The sequence below is a fragment of the Melanaphis sacchari genome, unplaced genomic scaffold (genome assembly GCF_002803265.2).
Source record: "Melanaphis sacchari strain LSU unplaced genomic scaffold, SCAv2.0 Contig36_pilon_pilon, whole genome shotgun sequence".
In the NCBI taxonomy this organism is placed as follows: Eukaryota; Metazoa; Arthropoda; class Insecta; order Hemiptera; family Aphididae; genus Melanaphis; species Melanaphis sacchari.
In genome coordinates this window covers 296490-321835 of record NW_020271232.1, presented here as the reverse complement: position 1 = coordinate 321835, position 25346 = coordinate 296490, and the positions used below count along the sequence as shown (strand labels likewise).

The 25346-nt window shown below is 27.2% G+C and overlaps 1 long non-coding RNA gene across 1 annotated transcript; it reads right to left on the bottom strand.

Moving 5' to 3' along the window:
- Positions 1 to 19613: 19613 nt before the first annotated feature.
- Positions 19614 to 24237, bottom strand: LOC112597026. The gene is made up of 3 exons (XR_003114818.1): positions 23283 to 24237; positions 20715 to 20991; positions 19614 to 19777 (listed from the first exon to the last, which is right to left on the bottom strand). It is a non-coding gene; the product is annotated as an uncharacterized LOC112597026 (long non-coding RNA).
- Between the last annotated feature and the right edge of the window lie 1109 nt (positions 24238 to 25346).

Below are 25346 nucleotides of genomic sequence, written 5' to 3'. Positions count from 1 at the left end.
TTTGAATTTAATGATGTATCATTGTATTTGAAAAACGATTCTGAACAAAAGCGGTCTGTCAACCTATATCACTAAGTATATTTCAGGATTTAATTTTTGAAGTAGCTATTAAAGACATTCAAATGTTATTCAAATAATGTCTATATAAAATAATTGTGTTTATATATTTTTTAGATTATTTGAATTCAGCATGAAGTACGTATGAGGAATTTTGTATTAAATGTTCAAATATTACTTATTAGGTATAAAAAGTAAACGTTTTATGACTTTCTAAATTCTAAATAATATGAGTGTAAAATATAATGCCAATTGGTCAACAACTTTCAGTTCATATGTTTCATTTAGATATAATCTGACTAAAAATATCAGTATTATCGATATATCTATCGTTTCTGTTTTACTTTAATTAAAATTATAAATTATTAATTGGTTTTTGTCAATATTGTTCGAGAAGATTTTAATATACAAATTTCAACTATAGAGTTTTCCTCTTCTGTATAACAAAGATGTTCCCCAATTTTAAATTTATATAAACAGTTTGATTAGTTTAAATGATATACTAGAATATTGTACAAAAAATGATGTATAATTATAAAAATTATATTTATTTTCTGTAAGTTGAAACTAATACATTAATCCTATATACAAATTTCGTTTTTCGTGAGAAGAAAAAGTTTTATTTTTCAGCCATTTTAATAACTTACCTGGGTTGAAATATCTCTATGAAGAAGATGTATTGATATAATTTTTATTGAAAATTTTCTAGAAGATTTTAAGCCTACAGTTGGACAAAGAAAAAAATAAATAGAGAAAGATAAATTAATTGATAAATATCACGAGTATTATACATAAATACATAATTATTTAACGAATATTCAATAATACTATTGAATATCTTGATAAATTCAAATTTTAAATCGATAATTTTAATATGGCTATTACATTTTTATATGAATAAATCTCACAGAAACCCAAAGCTACAAGTTAATTTCTATTAACCTTGTATTAAGTTTTAAGGCTATAATTATATAAAATTAATAATAATAAAACAATACATATTATGTCTTCATACTGTAATTAACAATGCATACATATATTATAATTAAAAAGGAATTTCAAGTCTCGATTGGGTAGTTATTTTATGAAATAACCAAAATCGAACTCATTAAATACGAGTATATATAATATATATTAGCATTTTCTCCTTGACGCTACCTTTTACACTTGAGAAAATCACAATAGATAAATCTAATATAACATCAATTGAAGACAACAGAAAACACTAAAGCTGATCAATAGAAAATAATACACGATAACCACGCGACCATGTTACAGTAATTATTATAAATGAAAAAAAAAGATTGTTATGTTTGGTTGCCTATACAATATATTATTATTATGTCCATAGTTGTTTATCTGTATCGAGCCACGAGTAGGATTTTACTTTTTTTACTATATACATGTTGCTGTTTGGCTACTTGTAAAAATAGTTAACCCAAAACAATGCGTTGATTTAAGAGTTAACCACAGACACGTGGTTTTTAACGGTCTAAATAATTTGTAGTTGCCAAATCATGACGTGAAAAAATACACCACTTAAGGTTTTAAGAAAATTGTTGGATAAGTTCATAACATTATATTGATTGTATTATTAATCATAATTCATAATATAATATTCCACCGTAAACAATCGTTTTCAATGTCATGGATTGTAAAAAGAAAAACACTATTCATTCAATGTATAAATGGGCTTATGGATTTTTGTCTCGCCGTGAATCACTGAAACGTTTTAGTTTAACAGACTTTTATAAGTCACCCTTTTCATATCCCTAGCGAAACGATAAATGTATTGGTTTTAAAAAAATGTGTACTTTTTCTGTTTTTTATCGCAGTTTGAGACAGTAAAAATGCTTTAATTTTAAATTCCGAGAATGTTTATAGATAGAAAAATCGAATTGATACTTTAGGGCGTAAGTTCTTAACCGGGGGTCCACTGATAAATGAATTTGTTTCGATAGCGTTTTTAATATAACAATAATAATGTCTTACCTGCATTTATTTAATCATATATTATATATACCTATATATATATATATTTATTTTTTTTTTGGTGGGGGTCCGTGATTATATTTTGTACTTCAAAAGGGTCTATGGACTAGAAAAGGTTAAGAATCTATGCTTTAGAGCAATTCTTAAAAATGTTTTCTTTGGCTTAAAATGCATTCAACAAAATCGTCGAGTAAATATTAAAATTTTTACAATGCAATTTTATAGTACAATTAAAATACATTCTTATTTGAAATGAAAATCTTTTAAATGGCTTAATAAGAATTAAAAACATCTTGTATTGGTTAAGAAATAATAACTAAAATCAAATTTATTCTTAAGCAAAACAGTTTGATTTTTTTATGCCATTATACTGTTTTGTTCTACATCGATATTAGAATAACAAACAGTATGACGTTTTTTCACGCAAGATTTGTGATACATTAGTATAATATGTGCGATCGGATGGCATTCGAATGCTGCAAGAAAATAAAAGACATGTAATAAACGTGGCTAAGTTCTGCATTAGTATAATAGGCGTGTTGTTCAACAATTTTACTTAGGCCACGGATCATTCAGCAGGCGCTGTCAGTGCGTCTGTGTTGGCATTCGTTTGTATTCAGAGCAGTGTTGTTTCCTGTACAATGTTATGATGACAGAACGATGAACTTGGGAATGTGCCAGTCGCGAAAGCTGTCTAGAAGTCAGATGACGGTCCATGATTGACAGACGTTGGGCTAACTGCAGTGGACTGTGGCAATCAAATTATCAGGTAATTTTAAGAAGTATATCCGCTAATCGGTAAGGCGGCTGTTCATATTATTTGGGTGCGGTCAAGCGATTAACCTGTCTACTAATTTTTTTTTTTTTAATATTAAAATATTATTTTTTGGAAAAAAAAACATTCAAAACTCTTCAGCCAACCTTTACATGGCCTTCATGTGCCAAGCACACAATATGCACCGTTTTTGGTTAAGTTCTCATACTGTATTAGACTGTCCTGTTTTCGCCGTGGATGGTATTGCATCAGACACAAAAAGTAAAATGTTGTCATAAAGTATACTTTTGAATCGTATGATACACAAATAGATAGGTGAAATAATTTTTATTTTTATTTTATAACACGCCTGAATTGAGTAAAAATGTTTTTCCAGGATTGTCATCATCATTGATGTGTAATAAACTAATACGCAATAAATTGAAAAATATTTTTGGCCAAATTTTAATAGTCTTTGATTTTTTTTCAGGTGAAATGTGGGTTAAACTAACTTGGCGATGTTATTTTGTTCATATACACACTCACATATATATACATAATATATGAACATATAAATTTATACAGATGATTTAGTTAGATAAAATTTTATGACGCTCAACAAAATTACTTATATTTTATATGCGGTTATATGTTATATGTGACATGTAATTGTAATAGAATATAACCATTTTAAGGTTTGTTTGCATATTATTAATATTGGAAGTCCGAAATCCAAAATAAAACCGCTAAGTCGGTGTGTGTAATAATTTATTTTAATACAATATAACATAGATACAATGTGAGAGAGTGAAGTTCTAGCCATGACGGGTAACCTTCGAAATAATAGGAGCTCGGAATAGTTATACTTACTTTATCATAAATCTTTTAAGTCATTTCACTGGTTAGGTTAGGTAAAGATACATTACATATATTTGTATTAGGTGTGTCTTTTTTATAAAAGAAATAGATTTTAAGGAAAAAATAAGTTTATGCGTATAAACACATTGTACATTATATAAATATAAAATATGTATTATAGAGATATAGTATAGGCAAATAGGAAAATATTTTCTAGTACGTTGCGGGGAACGAGGGACGCGCTTTTCATCTATATAGCGTTAACATTTCAAGGCTTTATAACATTTTATCAATGTAACTTGGCATTTGATTAGATTTAATTATATAGATTACGATGTAAATTTGTTTCTTAAATATTTTAATAACATTAAATGGTAGCATAATGTAGTAGTGAAGAGAGGAGACTATATACTGCTACTGAACTAATATATTATGTGTAATATATCATAATGTCACACGATATAGATACATTAAAAACGTATATCTGTGTGTTTAGCATATTAATATGTTTATAGTTGAAACCTGAGAATATATTTTTATATCAGATATACAGGACGATTCTCTAAACATTCTCACCCCATTGTTTTATTTAATAATGAATTTCTTCAAACTATGAATTTTAAAACTTTTAAAGATCATATTTTCAAATAATTCAGGTATTTTATTCTACTTAAGAGGTGTCTTGTGTCGATAAAAACTTCTATTTTTTAAATAAGAACCTTTCTTTTTTACCATGTATTATTTATTGAATAATTTTTTTAAATATATTTATGCTCCTAGTTAAAAATTCAAACGCAGTTTTATATTTTAAATTTATATTTATAATATAGTTAATTTATATTCATATTAAAATAGACTAGTAATAAGATATTCCTAAAAAATAAAATATATGTTATGTTGGATCTAGTATTTATTATACTTAGACCATTTCCACAAATTATTAATAAAATAAAAATAAAAAAATTTAAAAAAATAAATATTCATTAGTGGAAAGGGGAAGGGATTTTTCGTTTGAAAAACAGAAGTATATGTATCTTTACAAAGCACTCTATAAAAAGTACAAAAATCTCAAGAATTTAAAAAATATATATTTAAATTAATTTAAAAACTATAAAAAACAGACTTTAAATAACTGAATTACTGAAGGAAAATGGTGGGAGTGAGAATGTTCAGTGAATAGTCCTGTATATACATATTATAGTAGGTATCGTTAAAACAAAGCCGACTTCCGCGTAAACTGTACACTTAAACACGATCTAATTTATAACATACGTTCTATAGGCGGCTTTTATAGTTTGAATAGTACCGAGACTATTAATGTGTATGTAAAGTGAACGTATAAAGACATCTTCCTTGATTTATGTTTATATATAATATACTATTAATTATTATGATGTATCGTAAGACCGTGAAGAATATCCGCGTTCTTAGGCGCATAAAACATATAATACCATCATACTAATAATATACATATTACTCACTAACTCAATTAGTTCTATACGTAAATATACTTTAGAAAAAAATCTCATTTGATAGAGTACTATTTCATTTGTTTATCGATCACATATTACTTGCCAAATCGTTGCAGTAACTTTTTTCGCAAATGTGATAAAAAACAAACAAAAAAATATAATAAAAACACTAAATATATCATGATATTTGTCTTTTACTTTTTAAAAATAAACAAGCCGTTTGTTTCACTTATGTTCTTCTTACCCTGAATACGTTTCTAGGTACATAATACATTTTAGTCCCTGAACGCAATCGTAACGGAGAGTTCACATATACAAATTTGAGATGTGTCCTAATTCATAACGTCAATCATTGTCCATTGATGTTTCCAGTTCGCTACGAATTTTCGCGAAACACGATGAAGAGGTTTGCGGATATAACGTTTGTAAAGAAAACCACTATATCGTACCAAAACCACATAATTTAAGATAATAATATGTTTGCGTAAACATTAAATTCTTATTATTAACTTGCATGGCAGTAAAACATTTTCACTTGTGTACTATGTAAAGGTACCAATACTTATTATTGACATTTGATTGTCACCACTGTAGAACAAGTACGTACTAGACATACATGACACATATTATATACTTAAATACATGCATGGCACTAGTGTAAGTGTTCAACGAATGGTCAACATTTCTTGAATAATAAATGGAATAATTCATCAATCATCAAGCATGCTCACTACCATATTTTTCCCTTAAACTATTTATTTTATATTAATTCATATTATAGTAATTTGTACTTTAAAATACTTAAATTATTTTATTAAAAGAATAACCTACGACAGTACATATTTTTTTTGATCGATAAATGCTTTTTAATTGTCAGGAAAAAAAATAAGTAGTTCACTAATTTTGAGGGTATTTTCTATTAAAAAAAAATTTTTACTATCCTAAAAAGTGATGACACAAAGAAAAAAATACATGAATTATTGTAAAATTATTAGTCATTACATTCGTCGCTATCCGCTGAGAATCTAAAAAATATATTAGAGAAAACATTAGTTTGTATTTATTTATATTGCACGATTAAAGTTTTGTTTATAAGTAAAAACTCTTAATAATATAATGAAAGGTTTTTTGTAAGTTGTTCTAACAGCAAATAAAAAATATCGAAAATGCAAAGTCATAATTTTATTTTATATTTAATCATTCAAAATTAAAATTTATTAATTTATCAAAAATTGTATAATTTAATTGTGTACCTAATTTAAGTCAATTTCATCATATATAAGATTTCATAATTTGATGTGAAATTCGTTATAAGTGTATTCATTTATTGTATTTTTTTTAAAAAATAAACGGGTTTGGCTTACAATAATGAACAATTATAAATCAAATTTTGATATTAAATATTCATGTATATATTTTGTTATTCGAAAAATGTTGATCTCATAAAAACATAAAATATTTCATCATTAATTAAATTATAAATACCTATACTTTCTGAAATTTTAAAAATATTTAGATTAATTTTGCTTTATTTATAGGCATTTAAAATTTTTGAATTATTTTAGATTATTTTTAAGTATTAAAAAATAAGTTTTGATTGAATCAAAAATGTTGATTAACTATTTCCTGAGTCATTAAACTTTGTATTATATTAAGACTAATGTCCTGTGATAATAGGTTTACAAGACATAATGGGGACTACGATGTTTGAGAATAGTGATTAATTTAATATTAATCCATTTAAATTTTACAATTTGTAAAATGTTGAGAATATAATAAGTTCTAGCTAAACTAATAACTAAACATTTAATCTCAGTTATTATAGTCAGTAAATATTAAATATATAAAGTTTAATAACTTATGTATATCAAACATAAAAATTTCGGTTTAGATGCAAAAATATGTACAGTGAAAATGTTCTACTCAACAATTCGCAGTAAAAACTAATAACTCTTGTTTGAATAAAAAAAGCTTATATCGGTGCAGCAGACAACTTATCAAACGAGATAATAATCTTAATATTTGAAAATGTGGACTTGAAGTGTATTTACAGATTCTTGATACCAGAATATGAATAAGTTCATCGATATAATATGATAAAAAGTGGAAAGGGCTAATCATGCTCGATAAATATAATGTCGTGTACACATAATATTATTATGTAGGTATGATAAGACGCGACACCCTCACAACGCCTTTGTAAGATACGCCATTGAAATTATTTATGCGTAGGCATTACATGCAAGTATAATAGTTTAGTACAATATTGCATTACTATTTTTTTTTTTTTTACAACACCGAGTAAGTAATCAAAAATTAATTATGATTCCGCAGAGTCAATCTCATTGTGTATAATATAAATGTAATATATATTTTAATATTACATTGTACTACTCGGGCGCAGCAATCACGCGAAAATAATGCGTTGGTATTAAGTTAAGACATACACATAATATTATGTATAATAAATGTACGCTGTAGCGTGATACTTGGTGTAATCGCATTACCTATACCGCACGTTCATAATAAACCATAACGGTAGCGTAGGTATTTCCCCGGGATAATAATATGTGGGTATTATAGTCGGACGACTCGATGATATTCAAGGACTTCCGGTCGCTACACGCCCGTACTCGGAGTGTATGTTTTAGAAGTTTTCATCGCGAAGTTTTCTCGTTTTAGCCAGCGTTGTACTTTTACAACCCTGATAAACTGGAAAAGTCTCTATCGCCATGAACCTGCAATAATTATTTTGACATCAACAACAGTACAACGATAATCCAGTAGATATAATCGACGACCATTAATTGATAGTATCTAAATCGTGGCCGAGATTCACGTTTTGATCGATTTCACAAGTCCGGTCATGGCAGTATGGCACTCGGTATATAATGTAACTGCGCAATAATATAATCTACGAATTTTTTTCCACACTTCACCTTAAACTTGACCATAAATTAATATAATACCATAAAAGACATAGTAATTTTCAATACAGGTAAATTACTAGCATGGTATGATATTATAGTTTATAATATAAAATTTAAGTAATATATCACAAATAAAAAAAAAAAAAAAAAAAAAAAATCAAAGAAGAAATTTTCTGATAATACATAGGTATAATATGTAATATATGTACCTATTAAAATCGTTTAGGTTTCAAATAACCTTACAAAAATTGGGAACTCGCTTGCTGTGCCTAGTATACCATGTCATTGCGTTGGCATAACTGTAATGGGAATGTCAAATTCGAATTCAATGCTAAAACCAACACGAATGAATTCAGTCTATAAATCTAAGCATGTGTTATGATTTATTGATATTGCTACTATAGTAATTTATTTCTCTGTTGGTGAAATGATAGGTTGAATATTTTTTTGTTAAAATCAAATGGCATTATATTAATTATGTTATACAGTAATTATTATATAATATTATTAGCTGTTATTAACTTCTAAATAATTACCGACCTACATGGCCACAGTGTAAGTGGGTTTATAGTACACATTTTTTTAAATGTATATAAGTTTATTAAATATAGCATATAGAAAATATTAAATACACGTAATGGTAAAAAGTTTCAAATCCCTGTGAATGATATTAAACAAATTAAATAAAATGACTAAAAATATCAATTTTAGTTTGAATATTCAATTTTGTCAAAATTTTTACTTAAAACGCTAAAAAAAAATTTACTGCGGACCAACACTTGTACTCATATTATATTCTCAAGCTTTAACTTTCACTGAAATTTGTAGAAAAAAACTAAATTTTCAAGTATAAGTTAATAGATAAAAAATAATTGCATCATGTTTTATATAAATAATAATCACAATTTTTATTAAAAATGTCAGATGCCTGCGGTTATTTGTTTTTGATTAACAATAACATAAGATAATCAAATTTGTCAAAAATTGGTGTTACATTGTTAAATTATTTTTTTTTAAAGTTTTCTCAAATTATTAAGAAAAATATAGGGAATTTGTTAATTTTGTCCCTTCTAAACAAACTAAATTCAATTTTCTTTTAGAAACAAATTGGAACTTGAGAATTTTTACTGCTCTAAAAAGCTATGAAAGACCCCCTCCCCCCCCCACAAAAAGACATATGTCATTAAAAAATCAAAACACTCACCGTTCCTCTCAAAACCTAATATTGCTTGACCTCTTTTATGTTACTTTAGCATGATTAAAATATTGTAGTTGATCGATGTCGAAAAGTGTCATAATCTACAAATATCTTTTGTGTTGTACTTTATTTATTTATAAGACCTGGCGACGGTAGGATTTTCAATTTACTACAGATTGCATTTTAAAAGATTCAGAGAGAAAAACAGTTACACAATATTTTCTAGTTAATTCATGTACACGAGATATATTTTTTTCGTATAGGTAATATAAAACCTTAAATTTTTTAACGTGGCATTGCATAATAATAGTATAATATATTTAAATGCATATCAAAGTACATTTATCCTTAAGTAATTTTAGGACATCGTTAAACACTTAAAAAAAAAATTATTACGTAACTAGTCAATTTAAATCGGAACTATATTTGACACTCGTATTATAACATTTATAACATAGTATCTTATTATTTGTTTACGGGTATTTCGATTTAAATTCAACACCAACCGGTCGTTATAAAAATAATTGTTCTCCAATTTCTCGATACGAAAAACTTAATATAATATTTTACACACCCAGGAACCTTGAAGACACGATTTCCGCGCGAGAACAGCACTAATGAGTATTAGTGTACACAAACTCAAACTTATGAGTTGTGATGTTCGCGCGTGCCATAAAACGACGACAGTTTTGACTTTAAAAATTAACGGAAATTATGTTACACGTTCCGTGAGAGTATATATTTAACGAAATCATGTGAATTATTGACGTACAATCAATTTACAGCTGCAGAATTATTTCGACTTTATATTGCAAAATATTATATAGTTGCACTGATTATTATGATCATTTTATACAAATAATGATGTTTTTGATGTCGTTGTTTCGTTTTGTATTTGATACCAATGATGTGTTTTCAGCACGTCCCTATATTATAATAGTTTGGTGCGACAACGGAAATAATAGTCAATGATTATACGTTAGAACCTTCAATTTACGATCGTGGTCGGCTAGGTTAGGTCATACTTATATACATGTATACAATATGTGATTTCCTAGTTCTATATTCCTGTGATATTTATACGTTGTAGCCTGTAGGATTGGTGGAGAGGCGTTTTGACGTAACGCACATAAGTACACGATGACTTGAGAACGGGTATTTCTCCCAGACCATCTCGTGTCTTGGGTAGAGTTTAATACGTAAGTATATTGAACTTATAGAAAGTTTTTTACCGGAATTTTTTACCAACATATGAAATATACAGAACATGGAGCGATACGGTTTTAGTAGAAATTCAGCTTAATCCTTAAGCCTATAGCCAAATTATATGATTAAACAACGAGTCAACGCTCAATTTCTGTTACTCAACGCTTGAAATTATAAATAAAATTACTTAAAACAGAATTAGATAAATGGAAAATTTACTCTAAGTATAACTAAAATATACTAAAAACCATTTGTCCACATTTCAGTCATTTTAGAATAACACAATAACTTAAATCTAAGTTTATTGGGGGACTTACATTTGGGAAATATTAAATTGCAAAGCAACATTGAAACTTGATAAATAATTTTTTGTTTGCGTAAATAAAAACGAAATATTATAACAGTCCATTGGCCATTTATAGTTCATGGACACTGTAAAGGTACAATGTAAATTATTACATAGTTGTATCAAATACTATCAATCAAAATCTGATAATAAATATAATTTATAAAAAATAATATTTATTATATTTGTATGGATATGATATATAATATTAAATACTGTGTAATATTAAAGCGAAAATGATTAAATTTTTGTCAAGTCATTATTATTAGATAGATATATTGTTTTTGTTTTTTTGATATCATATATATTTTTTCTACTTAATTAGCTTTGCTGTCTTGACCTATAATCTCTTAAAATAGCTATCGTGTTGAAAGTATGTAGTGTTTAGTTTTAATGTTTTGTCTAGTCTATTCAGTAATAGAACTATATATTATATGCTCTATAATACTTGTTATGTATGAAATATATATATTAGGTAAATTCGATAAGGTATAATATTGGTATACTCATCTAATTCAAAATATGCGAATTTCCAAGAAATAAATACAACCAAAGATGCACAATTAAAACACAGTAGAAAGGCATTAATAATTTTGGTGACATTTAAACGAGAACCAATTTAATTACTTGTTTATGATGGCATATATTACCATTTCATTATATAAACTCATAAACAGTAAGACAGTAATACAATATTATTTTGTTATGAATATGTGTCTGATATATACTGTCGTGACCAACTTATTATATATTTTGTTATCAATGATAAAACGAAAAAATGTATCTAACTAACAATATTTATTACTAAATTTAGTAAGGTTATTTTTAAGTTATATATCTATAACACATTACTTACTTGATTTATATTGATCACTAATGCCATATTAATAATGGTACAGTATAAAAATTAATAATGCATACAATAATATGCTTATTCCGTTGAGATATAAGACTTTATCGAATGTCTTAACTCGTTAATTAATATTAATTTTAAAGAAACATGGACCTTTTTTTATTATTACCCTATACCTAAAGTTTTCAATACATTAAATCACATTTGATTTACATTTTCAATTCATTTTCATAACTAATAACTTTTAAGCTTTTAATAAAAATATAATTTTAATATACGTATGTTTAAATTTGTTAATTTTATAAAGTTTTGTATTTAAATATTTAATTACATAAATAAATCTTTTTTTTGTTTTGTTATTTTTTAATATACTTTTGATTACGAACTAATTAATATTTTTAGACTAAAATATAGTAATACGTGTTCAATGTTTACATCCATCATCATTTCCATTTAAACGCATTAATAGTTAATTATTATTTAATTATTAATTATATAGAAACAGACATTGCAATTATTGTAAGTACTGTATAATTTACAAGTCAATAATTCAATGATATACATATTTTTCTACACATTATTATAAATATATGATAGCAGATAGAGGTAATAATATGATTAATATATTGTTTAAAATGTCTGCCGTTATAAATAATAAATGTATTACCATATTACTGCAATAACTTGATCACGCGAGATTCTTCTTTTTTTTTGAGGAATTGAAGAATTATAGGTTTTTATTTTTGAATGTTGTACTTTATAACTATTTTAAAATTATAGATAAATTATATTATTTTATTAAATACCTTTTAAAATATATAAACAAGATTACGAGTGATTAGTGAAGGTATTGTAATAACGAGAAAAAATATAAGAAATAGATATAGTAAAAAGAAATGTATAATTGGAGGATCTGAACCATATACTCCTACACTTATAAGTGCTATGAAAATTTGATCACATTCGCGAAAACTCTCCGAAGATCAGGAGGAAGGTAATAACTTGACTTTAATATTAGACGTGTCTAGAGAGTGATCATTAGAACGAAAACTAACGCGCCATGGTTTGTAAGAAACCTAAACATACATAAAGACCTCAAAATCCCATACCTCCAAGACCACATCAAACACTTGGCTGTAGGCTTCTTCGAATCCATTCACAATTCAACAGGCTCAATGTACTACACTACTACCACCTCAACATCAGACCAGCTCCACAACGCCGCCTTCAACATGGATGCCCGCATGACCTAGTTCCTCAAGAGGGCGATTGTAAACTCTGCCAGAATATCGGTCGAGATAAAAAGGTAATAATAGGTCTATGGTAAACTCTGCCAGGTTTTTTTTTCTTACCAGATCAGTGCAACAGTTTTTTAGACATAACGATTATTTTTTACTACGATTTATGTATATTTAATGTGGACGATTATTAATTATTATTATAAAAAATATGATTTTGGATTATTTATTATGATTTTTTATACTATGATTTAAATATTTAATGTGAACGATATGATATGATATTATATTATAATTTTTTTTTAATAATATATCATATTGATTTTTTACTACTATTGATTTTCTTCACTGACGGAGTTTACATAAACTCAATTTTACCTGATTTTTTTCAGTGGCGAAGTTTACATGAACCCAATTTTACCTGTTTTTTTTTTCTGGCGGAGTTTACAGTAAAAAAAAAGGTACTTGTGGCGGAGTTTACATGCGCTCCCTCAAGAAACATTCTAATTTAATCTAAGTCTATTACTATTAGTTATTATCACTTAACCTACAATTTTAACTAAATTTAGCTATCGCACTTAACAAGTCAAAATATGTATTTTTATTTTAATATCTCTAAATATAGATAGCGCAAGCTAGGAATATCTTACTGTATAAAAAAAAAATTTTAAAAAATGAGTAATCATATTTTCCTAGCACTTTTTTAAGTGAAGGAGTATATCGTCCAGATCTTCCAGTTATACATTTCTTTTACTACCTACATCTATTTCTCATATTTTTTCTCGTTATTACAATATTTATAAAAAAACATATTAAGATTATATAGGAGATGAATAAATCAATACTATTTATACAAGTTTATTTACTAATACGCAAAACAAAAAATAAACATAATATTTCATCCTAATAATTTTACATAGCAGATAAAAATTTTATTTTCCATTAATAATATGTTTGACGTTTTAACGATATAAATATGATGTAATAACAATCGTGTAACTGTGTAAATGCATGTAGCGTTAATATTCAAATCTTCGAAGCGAAACAAAGATTGATTAAAATAAATATTAGAGATAATACACATATTATAATGTATACGATATAAATTATTATTTCTTTTATTAGCTGGAAATGAACTATAAAATATGTACTACGTAAAACATTAAATTCCTATCAAAGTAATCTAGTAAGACGGTAAATAATTTCGTCAGATTTTAAATTGCTTATTGACCGTTGCTGATTTAATTCCTGTATTTATGAACAATCACTACTAAAACGATATGTTGTTTCTTAATATTAAGTTTTATCAACTTAACCCTTTTTTCATCTTTGGTTTACCAAGGACCGAGATGAAATTGCTTTCGTATAACTTTGTTTTTATCAACCAAACCTAAATAGTACATCGTACAATAATAAATATTTAAATAGAATGATTATATATACGGTCAAATATATCGATGCTGACTTAAATAGTATATTTTTAAACTATAAAACAACTTAAATTTGAATAACTATAATTCATTAAAAAAAATGCTAAGTATGCTGATAAAAAATAATATACCTAAATATTAAATTCCTATATAAAATTATTTAGAAAAATTAAGTTCTAATGATTTACACTATAAAAATTTTTTTTTAAATATCATATACGAGTATATACACGTAAAAACTTTGGGCGTTGGTCTCTTTAAAATATCAAAAAAACAAATAAATCGAATTACATATAAGTACTATTTTATTTATCTTAAACAGCAGTCATGATTTTTTAGAATTTTAAATACATATTATAACAATTTTTAAAATTATTAAGCTTTGTTCGGATTATAATAATTCGAACAAAACTAAGAAAACTAATGATTATATTTAATTATTAATAATCAGGGAGTTTTTAAAGTTGGACCTCAATATCATCAAATTTTGTGTATTTGTGTATTTCAATGTAATTACTAATTATTTATATTTTATACATTAATTACTAGGACTTTAAATTTTTAATAATTAATAAATGTATGGAATAGTTTATATTTGTTTATAAATCATGTTTGAGAGATTCCAACTAAAAACATTTTTAATAAAAGTATTTGTCGATTTTCTATCGTCTTCCATCCAGTAGTCAACAAAAATCAAATAAAAACTTTGGTGCCAATTAACAAATTGTTTATAACTGTTAATAATTCTTTTTTCTTTTTTTTCTTTTTTTTGATAAATCAACTTTTTTTCTATTTATTTGATATTATTAACGATTTTAAACACTCAAAATATCATTATTAAAAATATAGGTATCTATAATTAATATTGGTAATACTACAAAAAAGTAATATAAATACTATTAAATCATGCCATATGAATTTATAAAAACTAATTATATTTCTGAGACATCTCGTAATCCCAATAAACGTTTTCTACACATTAAACATTGAAGTATACTTTAATGAATACAAGACAATAATACTTGAAAACCACCTTAGTCTATGTTATAGCATCACACCTACAATATTATATCCGAGGTACAATTTATAATTACAAGTCAGAATCCATGGACTATGATATACCGAATAGACAAAATTAATGGAGAACCGACCCTAAATTAGGATTACCTCATTAACTGATTTGATTGCGACTAAATAGGTTTTGATTTTGAATATATTGTCCCAATGTTCAGATAAAATATTTTGAGACGGTTAATTGTCTCGGGATTAAACTTTGATAATTTTAGAGTCGCACACGATATATAATAAAACGGTTATTGACATTATAATATAATATAATATATTATGATAAATAATAATATTTTATAATTTATAATTTATAATATAATATTTTACGTATTTAAAAAAATATTCATAAATCAAAAGATGTGATTAAGTTTATAAAACCTATAATAATAATAAATAACTAAAAAAATTGTCATTTTATGGTATTCCTGATAATGAATATATTCCATTCCAGGATCGTTCATAGACATTTATTTTCTATAGAAAATTAATTTGAAAGGATCGTTTGTAAAAAAATGTGATGTTACGTAGTTACAATAACTAACTTACTTTAGAGGATTTTAGCGCACTGTTTGTTTTCTCTCTGGCCCACGCCTAACATAAACAAAATTCATTTACGCAGAATCATTTTTTTTTGATATTTTTATAATTATATATTTATAATTTTTTATTAATGTTTTTTTTATTTTTTTTTATCATACAGTAAAAACACATACTATAAAAATTATAGAGGATAATAATTTTGAGAGTTTAACACATATGTTTTATATTTTATTATTATTTGACCGAGTATTCAATTTTTAAAATAAAAAAATAAAATTATAAATTAAAATAATGTTTAAAACTGTTTTGACACAATATTTAAACAAATCGATATGTCATTCCCTCAAAAATATTATTCTCTATAATTTTTGTTATGGATGATTTTACTCTAAAATTACTCAAAAACATAAAAAAATGATTCTGCGTAATGCGCTATGTCTATGTTTTGCGCGTGGGCTAAAGAGAGAAAACAAATTGCGCACTGACATTCTTTTAAGTAATTTGCGCAGTAAGAATGTACGTGCTTCTACGTAATATCACATTATTTTGCAAGCAATTCTTTCAAATTTATTTTTATTTAACAATATATTATATTAAATATAAACATAAAGTTATATTTTTTTAATTCGTTTTTAATATAAAATACCTACGCAAATAATAGGAATAAATAAATAAATAAATAAATAATAGTGTGTGCTGGACAGATAGGTATTCATTGTGTAGGTATAATTCAGATCATATGGTTAACAATGAAGTATGACTGTTTTTTCAAAAATTTTATTTTTATTAAAACGTTATATATTTATGATTTAGCTTTCATATACTGAAAAATATCATAACAACATAATTTATTAGATCTGAATGTATTTATAAATATTTTTTACTGTGTGATTCATTCATTGGAAAAAATATTATCTTGTACTTTCGTTGTAGGAAATTTTTTTTAATATATTTTGAAAAATTATAAAATAACATTTCATTTTACGAAAAAATACATTTTGAGTTCTATTTCTTAAGAAAATGTTTCTTATCAGAATCGTATGTATTATATATATATATACCTAACAAACATTTCGGATACGTAGTAAATTAGTTATAACTTATAACTTATTAATATTTTAAGTTTTGAGAGGCTGAGTAGTAGAACATCTTTTTTTCTTTTTTTTAGATGATATGACATTCTTCTCATTTACAATATTAAAATGCCTTTAATTCATTTAATACTAATTAGAAAATATATTTTTATGTATTTAAATTATTAGGAAAGTATTCTGCATGTTGAAGTATGAAATTAAAATGAATGTTATTTTCAAAAAGTATAAGCATCATGAAATCACGAGCCTTGACGGTTTATACTGACTTTTTACATTTTTAAAGAAAATCTCACGACTGAGGCGTATATATAATTCAAAATAAAGTACCTAACTCTACACGTTCAGTTCCATCCGTTATTAAAAAACAGCTATCTTATCATGATATTGTTAAAATCATATGATACTGTTACAATACTATAAAGCGTTTCCTTATGTTTGAACGGAACTGTTTCTAATTCCCGGACATAGATATATTTTTTTATTTGTTGAGTCTTCTCATACTCGAGTTTGTTCGAATTCGAACTTTTATTATTATTATTATTATTATTATTAATATCATTATTATTATCATTATTTTTATCATTACGTCTCAGACTCGGATAACCTTAGGACTTTACTCCGAAATGATACATTTATCTTGTAAATGATCAGACGACGTATAATCTCACTCGCTGGCGTTTGTGTGTATGAGCATATCAGTTAACTATCACTATATTAGTATATAATAAACAAAAAGCGTAGATTGAAATAATTTAACATGTTATTTATTAATATTTTATTACTATGATGTATATGAATAACGGAGATTCAATCGCAATTTTTCTTGCTGTAATCGTCAATCTACCAACATTTATAATATTATATTATACATTTTTAACTGTTAGAAAACAAAAACATGTGTGTACTATATTCTTACAGTAAGTCTGTGTGGTAAAAAAAAAAATAGAAACTTTGCTTATATACGCCTATATTATATTATAATGTCTGTTGAACTCCACTTACCATCGAGAAGACAACGTTAACAAATCATTGCAGTATATGACAGCTATCAGGTGTCCAAAGTATTAGCAAGAAATAACCTCGAAATTTTTTCGTTAGGTCTAAAAATTTTCAGACGAACGGCATTGACGTTTTCGGTCCTACATGTATATAATAATATGTTAAATAGTCTATAACTCAAAATATTACACGCGTGGGTTTTATACATTATCTATATTCTATATCTATTTACCATTAAGATGTTTTAAAATTTTACGATCATGCTATACTCGGACAAAAAAAAAAAAATCACAAAATGCAGATACACATATTGGTTTTCGGTCGATATCCAAATCGTTATTGTTTTGGTAATTATTTCTCTTGTTTTGTTTTTATCGTATAGATTGTTTAAGGAATGTGTAATAATTATAATATTATAATAATATATAGAACGTAAGTGCTTTGGCGTAGATCGATGATACTTTCATGGGTTTCGAATGTATATAAAACAATTTTAGGTACTTACCATTGTTATATAAATTCAACGTAATTTTTAAATATGTATATATATATATATCATAATGCTTTGGTAATAATCAGTTAATTATTTATCTGAATGTAGAAAATCATAAATTCAAAACTTGGTTAAAATTAACATGGAATATTTTTATTTCTTGCAACTTAACATAATACCCGTAGTATATGTAATATTAATGATTTGTATCGGAAAATCTTATTATAGCTAGTACCTATTTAGGTTATCAAGACGATGTTAAAATTTTAAAACTGTTATTCTAAATCAATACGAGCAAGTATTTATCTATATTCATGCTGAAAGTTAATCACAATTAATATTATATTTGCTATCTAAATATTATACATAAGTGATGTGTATGCATCATTTGATTGCATCTTCGATATCGATGAATAGAAAAGCAATTTAAGAGTCTAAATTCTAATGTATAAATTAATGACGTAAAGATATTGATTATCGTTTATCAACAAACTACGATTAATAGTGGGCACACTGCGCGTTGCATTATATATAGATCAAGTCACTTATTGTTGAATACTAATGGATGTTAGATCAATGAATGTAAATCATTTTAAATATTATTATTTATTATAAAGACGTTTTTTAATTTTTTTTTTTTTTTTTACAAGAAGGGGTGTGTTAGACACCTAGACACCGTGTGTAACGGGCATCTGCCAAAAATAAAATACTACACCGTAAGTGTACCACAAGTATTGTTTTATAGTTTTGTACACAAGTTAGGTAGCGTATATATTAATCGAAAAATGTAAAACCTTTTCGATACTCTCTGTATGTAATTATACAATTATTATTAAAGTCCACAAAGATAAATAAAATAAATAATTTCACAAAAGGTATTGGTTTTCGACTTAATGACAAAGATTGACTGGGAAAACGCTACCGACTATGAAACAATATTAAATAATAATGATATAAAGTAATACGTGTTCACGTTAAATTGTTTATAAACATAATACAAATTGATGTTTTCTAAAAAAATATTATATGTATATTTTATATAAAAATATCAAAAATTGTAACTTTATACAAATACAATAAAACTAATTAAATAATACAAATATTACACGTAAAAATAAAAATAAAACAATGCCATAAGGACGTACGTCGAAAACAGTATAAATTAAAAGTCGTTGTTTACATCTTCAAGTAGTATTCGCAATTCCAATGGGTTTTCTGATCAAACGGTATAAATAAATACAATTTTAATCTGAAAATAAACATATAAAATATAAAATCAATAAAAAATATAAGTTAAACAATAATATTTAGATTATATACGAATTAGTGAATTATTACACGCCAAACGATCTTTACACCGTGAGAACGATCCACGAATTATTAATTATATACTTATATAGTTTTATAATATTATTGAAATTACTGTGGTTAAATAGAATTTCATATAATCGATATCTAAACTCCAAATACGCTAAGGTGATATAATATTGTTATAAAGACACAGGTCTGCCCGTTCATTGACTCATTGTTTTCGGTTAGTCCACGTGCGTGCGTCGTCTATTCGTCCGAAAAGTCACCACGCCGTATATTATATGTATTTCATAATTTATATACACAATTATACATGTATCAAGTTTAGTCTAAGGATAACTGGGGAATTTTCTTGGCACTCTCCCCCTCCGAATTTTAGATTCAAACCAGACTTTCGTATACGAAATGTTTGTACAGGAATTTAATCATATTTAATAACTTAACATCGTACGAAATCTCCGAAAAGCAATGTACCCATAAAACAATTTCACAGTGATAGTCGACAATATAAGATATTGAAAGAATATAGAAATTGCTGCAATTTGTGAAATTATTTAAATATTCGTTAACATGAATTTTACTTTATAATACGTGATTTGTAACAAAACTATTTTATTTTTAAAATTTTTTATACAATTATACAATCAACGACAGTCCCGTTTGTCATTGACCAAAATTTCAGTAAAGATATAGCTTAAAAACAATAACGCGTCACATTTATATGAGACATAATTATGACAAGGAAAACGTATAGGAATGCAGCGAAATCGTATCGATCGATGTAAACATACATTATATTTTTCCGTACGATTAATGATGTTTGATAATTATATAGTAATATTGAATATATAAATATAGCCTTAAACAATCCTCACCTGTTTTGACGTAAATCGTATAGCTGTAGATGATGTGTCGTTCATTTTTCCACGGAACGCGAATCAACCTGCACGATCGTCAGTTTAATATGATGATGATGATGATGATGATGACAATGATGGTGATTATGATATTATACATGTAGTCCAAATCCGTTTTGACTAAATTTACGGTAATGCGGACCAACAGAAAACGTGTGAGTACATAATATAACGATGTGGTTATATCTCAATCCAGACGTTGTACTGTTTAAATATCTGAACGACCAACAAATAGCTGCAAAAAAAAAAAAACAAAAAAATACATCAGTAACACAATCAAAACAATCGTGATGGATGTTATCGGAGTAGGTAAATAGTTTCCACAAAAAAGGTCACAGTCATAATATTACTATACGTGAATTGTGACCCGAGACATTTAAAAAAAAAACATGCAAAGTGATACAGATATTAATTTGATATATCAGGGAACACAAAATAGATAAACTATAGAGAAAAAACACGCACAACATAAATCTAATACATATTACATAAGTAAAAGTAAAAGAATTTAAACGGAAATCGTTGTATTTAATATGTCTGCTGGAATGCATTTTTTTTATACTCGATTCTACATAATATAATATCAATATTAGAAAAATGTATTGTATGTTTGTATATAATATCTGTCGGTTGAACACATAATTGTATTATAAGTTATAACATATTATATATAACACGTATGGAAGAAAATTTGAATATTTTTGTGGGTATTTAAAAACTATTATATTTTTGATAGGTATCTGTGGTTATATTATGCTATATGATTTAGAACCTCGAAGATTCATATACCACCGATAATCGCGAGTTTTTTTACTTGAAATCGTAACTATGTTACCTCTATGAAGTTTAACATTTTTACACACACACGCCGCACATATACATATTACATGGATACACGTGGAGTATAATATTTGGATTTTTCTAGGCGGCGGCGGCGGCGGCATTCTCCGCTAGAGGTCAACGCAACGGAAGACGCATTTTTAGAGAATTACATGATAATTTTCAAACAATAAAAACATCGAAACCGCACAGAAAAAAAAAACCGGCTACGGTCTCCGAGAAATGCGACCTGCAATCTACGCGATTGCATTTTTAGCGGTTTTCGTCACAGAATCCTTGACCATCACGACCGCGATGTCGTCTTCATCGGGGATCCTCCACGGAGACGGGACTGTATTCTTTATTATAGAAACCCTTGTAAATAATATAGGTAAATGGGCTATAGAAGTATGTGTATTACTAAAAATATCCCATATGAACCCGTCCTTATCAACCGCATAAATTGGTTTCGTGATAAAATGTCAAATATGCAATGCGCGCATACCAACGCGGTTCGTTTATTATACATATCGCAATATGGTTATCATATTATTATTAACATAATAATTATTAAAAGTTATCATCGGCGCGGGTCCGGCGCGTATTTTTCGCGAAGATCCATTTCCTCACTTAACGCGCGCCGAACCCACGTACAGGACTAATTGATTTTCGATTACACGCACCTAATTAAAATTGTAATAATATTTTGCTTTAACAAACAAAACGAACGTGCGAGAACGGGAAAAACATCGTTTGCATTTATATCATACATGTGCGAGATAGCATAATAATTATATTATATGTAAACGTTTTTTAAATCAGCGTTGATTTTCGTAATCGACGATAAAAATTCTATGGTAAAACTATATAGATAAAACTATAATATAAATTTACTAATATTATTCAGGTGTAAATTGATTTTAAAATGTGACGGATTGTCGTATAGGTATTACAATAAATAAATTTCCGTCGAGGTTTTAAGGTCTCAGGATTTTTTTTTTTCTAAAGCATCGTCAAAACGAGACCAATTGGAAGAATAGAAATGTAGAAATGGGCTTTAAATAAACGGACGAATGCACGAGTCGGGAGTTTAACAAGCGTGACGTTTTTAACATTGTATGATGTGCACGGATCTACAGGATATTCGCGAGTTTACACAATAATAATAAGTTATTAACTAAAAAAAATGACCGATTTTGATCAGTTGTTATGGATAGATCCGTACGTCCAACGTGTCTCGACTGCTCACACGTATGTGACGACCTTTTCGTTTCGGTTTGATTGCGACGTGTACATAATACTTATACAAAACTATGTAATTTAATATCAATATTTATTGTAAATAACGTTTTATTATCACGATCACTACCTTCTACGGATGTAGCTATTGGGCCGACGCCCTGCTATCACAAGCATACGGACGTGATTGAAAAGGTCTAATAATGTGTTTACACGGAAAACCGAGCAGACCAATATCAGACACACTAAACACCTTTTAATTTTAATTTATTTTGTATTTTGACATAACACAACATGATATACGTATATATATTTAGTGCAATTTATTAAAAAAAAAAAAAAATAATGCAGTTGAAGTAGTAGCTGCAGTGTACATACTACATACAACACTCTTTTATTGTACTTAATTTTGGGTAAAAACCGTTAAACGAGTGTTTTAAAAATAAGAGAAAAATGTCCATGACTTACCTCGTGAACTCGTGTGAGACGTAGTGGTATACTTGTACGGCATATTATATAAATATATTTACAATCGGCATATATATAATAGCTATTATTTATCATTGATATTGAACACGGTGTCTTCGTTTGTAGCCACGATTATTTTATACTATATAGCTATATAATACTATACTATAGTTTTAACACGATACGAGGGTACGTAACGTAAGTAAACGTATATTATGTACGCTATAGGTATATATTAAATTATATTCTTCGGATTTTTCGGCGGTGGAAAGAGCCGCAGCGCGTCTCTCTGGCGTCACAAATGGTATGATACAATAATACAATAATACATTATAAATAAGTAGGAACATTTTCGGACGGACACATTTTTTATAGCGAGTGTAGCGTTACTCTACACGGCCGTGCGCGAAAAAAAATACCGCTGATCGAATTTCGTTTTACGCCCGGCCGAGGCTAATGTTTGCGTCGCTTGTCCGCCGTCGCCGCCGCCGCCGCCGTCGTCGTCGTCCTGTTACTTCCGGTGTGCTTTTTCTTGTTCAACATCGCGTCAAACTTCTTCGTCTTGTTCGTGTTGATCGACAACAGCTTGTCTATCACCTGTCTGATGGTCGAGTGTTTTCTGATCCATGGGTTCGGGTACATGTCGGACGGACGATACGAAGACGCCTTGATATTATTTTAATGTATAACGTGTACTGTTATAAACCGACGACAAATGCCGAAACAAACTGTCGCGTAATTTATTTTTATTCAAGATACAACGACTGCCGTGAATGTATAATAATATACACGCGACGGAAAACGGTAGTAACGGGAATAGAAATAATAAATATCGCGTACGGAAATTATGTTACGTTAGCGCGTTAGCCGAATATCCAAAAACTGTGATTGCGAAACCCGGTAGTGCGATGGCAATTGCAGTTCCTCTGATATTGACATTGAACTCCGTACTGACCACGAGCGATCGCGCTAACCGTTTTATAAAAAGAAATATCGCATTGACCGTGTGCCCGCGCGTGCGCCAATCACTCGCCGACGTCGGCGGTCGTGGAGGTGGTTGATGGCGGCAACGGCGGCGGTGGCTGGGTGGTGAGACTCGTTAATCGTTAGTTGTACGCATGTATCAATATTATTATTATTATTATTATTATTTATTATTACCTACAAGCTACATGAAAATGTTAAAAAAAAAAGATTTTTATCATCCCAATTCCCGTTGGTTTGATGATATTACTAGTAAAAACTGTACAATTAATAAGTATCGAGTTCCACAAAAATATTACAATTAATTGAGTCTACGTATTTGCTTGTTAAATAATAAATAGATATAACCTGTTCGCATATTTAACTACTTAATGAAAATATAATATCGTGTAACGATATCTTGATAATTATTATAATTTTATTAAAGTGAACTGTAAAATTAGTGTACACTGATATTATATTATAGCTTAAGCCCACACTTGTATGCATTTGTGCATTATTATTGATTGGTCAAAAAATAGTTTACACCAAAATTCGTTTCATACTCTAACGAAGCAGTATACGAAATTTAATTTTACATATTTTTGCATAGTATGAAAGTTTTAAATTTAATTTGTATATTTTTTGGAGCATAATTAGTATTTTTAAGACTTGACAAATCGAGAATCACAAAATTATTATGATAAAAATATTAATTTAGTTTCGCTCGTAAAAGTTATTGTGGGTAATTTAACTTATTAACATATTAGGTAAAACTCAATCAAATCATTAGAAACCTCATCAAGTAAAATATGTGAATTTAGTGAAAGAAATGGTACTATTATTCGGTATTATTCCGTGGTGTATCCATGTCAGAAAAAAAGTGCATTAAAATTTATAAGATATTAATTTTTCTCACAATATTCCTTAGTTTATTATTATAATCCCCTCTGTAAACATGGTTGTTGTTTTATCAGACACTAATGATTAATCAGTTCAATTCGAAAATATGCGAATGCGAAAGTAACGTTTTCTCGCGCTATTCCTGGTGACTCGAGAATCCAGGAGTGTCTGGGTTTTTCCGTTTTCTAACGGAAGTTG